Here is a 2,500-nt window from a genome sequence, read left to right as displayed (position 1 = left end):
GGGCCAAAACTGGCCATTTTTGGCTGCACGAGCGAGCGGCGAGCGGCGGACAGCGAGCGAAGCGAGAGGCAGCACCGTCCCTGCTATACGAAAGCCCCATCCAGCCCTGTGCCACCCGGGGGGTTCCAGGGTGCTGAGATGGCTGACGTTTTGCTCCGCTCTCGACGGTCACCGCGCAATGCAAGAACAGGCCAAAAACTGGCCAAAACGGCCCAAAAACGGGCCAAAACTGGCCATTTTTGGCTGCACGAGCGAGCGGCGAGCGGCGGACAGCGAGCGAAGCGAGAGGCAGCACCGTCCCTGCTATACGAAAGCCCCATCCAGCCCTGTGCCACCCGGGGGGTTCCAGGGTGCTGAGATGGCTGACGTTTTGCTCCGCTCTCGACGGTCACCGCGCAATGCAAGAACAGGCCAAAAACTGGCCAAAACGGCCCAAAAACGGGCCAAAACTGGCCATTTTTGGCTGCACGAGCGAGCGGCGAGCGGCGGACAGCGAGCGAAGCGAGAGGCAGCACCGTCCCTGCTATACGAAAGCCCCATCCAGCCCTGTGCCACCCGGGGGGTTCCAGGGTGCTGAGATGGCTGACGTTTTGCTCCGCTCTCGACGGTCACCGCGCAATGCAAGAACAGGCCAAAAACTGGCCAAAACGGCCCAAAAACGGGCCAAAACTGGCCATTTTTGGCTGCGCGAGCGAGCGGCGAGCGGCGGACAGCGAGCGAAGCGAGAGGCAGCACCGTCCCTGCTATACGAAAGCCCCATCCAGCCCTGTGCCACCCGGGGGGTTCCAGGGTGCTGAGATGGCTGACGTTTTGCTCCGCTCTCGACGGTCACCGCGCAATGCAAGAACAGGCCAAAAACTGGCCAAAACGGCCCAAAAACGGGCCAAAACTGGCCATTTTTGGCTGCACGAGCGAGCGGCGAGCGGCGGACAGCGAGCGAAGCGAGAGGCAGCACCGTCCCTGCTATACGAAAGCCCCATCCAGCCCTGTGCCACCCGGGGGGTTCCAGGGTGCTGAGATGGCTGACGTTTTGCTCCGCTCTCGACGGTCACCGCGCAATGCAAGAACAGGCCAAAAACTGGCCAAAACGGCCCAAAAACGGGCCAAAACTGGCCATTTTTGGCTGCACGAGCGAGCGGCGAGCGGCGGACAGCGAGCGAAGCGAGAGGCAGCACCGTCCCTGCTATACGAAAGCCCCATCCAGCCCTGTGCCACCCGGGGGGTTCCAGGGTGCTGAGATGGCTGACGTTTTGCTCCGCTCTCGACGGTCACCGCGCAATGCAAGAACAGGCCAAAAACTGGCCAAAACGGCCCAAAAACGGGCCAAAACTGGCCATTTTTGGCTGCACGAGCGAGCGGCGAGCGGCGGACAGCGAGCGAAGCGAGAGGCAGCACCGTCCCTGCTATACGAAAGCCCCATCCAGCCCTGTGCCACCCGGGGGGTTCCAGGGTGCTGAGATGGCTGACGTTTTGCTCCGCTCTCGACGGTCACCGCGCAATGCAAGAACAGGCCAAAAACTGGCCAAAACGGCCCAAAAACGGGCCAAAACTGGCCATTTTTGGCTGCGCGAGCGAGCGGCGAGCGGCGGACAGCGAGCGAAGCGAGAGGCAGCACCGTCCCTGCTATACGAAAGCCCCATCCAGCCCTGTGCCACCCGGGGGGTTCCAGGGTGCTGAGATGGCTGACGTTTTGCTCCGCTCTCGACGGTCACCGCGCAATGCAAGAACAGGCCAAAAACTGGCCAAAACGGCCCAAAAACGGGCCAAAACTGGCCATTTTTGGCTGCACGAGCGAGCGGCGAGCGGCGGACAGCGAGCGAAGCGAGAGGCAGCACCGTCCCTGCTATACGAAAGCCCCATCCAGCCCTGTGCCACCCGGGGGGTTCCAGGGTGCTGAGATGGCTGACGTTTTGCTCCGCTCTCGACGGTCACCGCGCAATGCAAGAACAGGCCAAAAACTGGCCAAAACGGCCCAAAAACGGGCCAAAACTGGCCATTTTTGGCTGCACGAGCGAGCGGCGAGCGGCGGACAGCGAGCGAAGCGAGAGGCAGCACCGTCCCTGCTATACGAAAGCCCCATCCAGCCCTGTGCCACCCGGGGGGTTCCAGGGTGCTGAGATGGCTGACGTTTTGCTCCGCTCTCGACGGTCACCGCGCAATGCAAGAACAGGCCAAAAACTGGCCAAAACGGCCCAAAAACGGGCCAAAACTGGCCATTTTTGGCTGCACGAGCGAGCGGCGAGCGGCGGACAGCGAGCGAAGCGAGAGGCAGCACCGTCCCTGCTATACGAAAGCCCCATCCAGCCCTGTGCCACCCGGGGGGTTCCAGGGTGCTGAGATGGCTGACGTTTTGCTCCGCTCTCGACGGTCACCGCGCAATGCAAGAACAGGCCAAAAACTGGCCAAAACGGCCCAAAAACGGGCCAAAACTGGCCATTTTTGGCTGCACGAGCGAGCGGCGAGCGGCGGACAGCGAGCGAAGCGAGAGGCAGCACCGTCC

This window comes from Musa acuminata, unplaced genomic scaffold (assembly GCF_036884655.1).
Source record: "Musa acuminata AAA Group cultivar baxijiao unplaced genomic scaffold, Cavendish_Baxijiao_AAA HiC_scaffold_49, whole genome shotgun sequence".
NCBI classification, from domain to species: domain Eukaryota; kingdom Viridiplantae; phylum Streptophyta; class Magnoliopsida; order Zingiberales; family Musaceae; genus Musa; species Musa acuminata.
Note: the sequence above shows the minus strand (reverse complement) of the source record.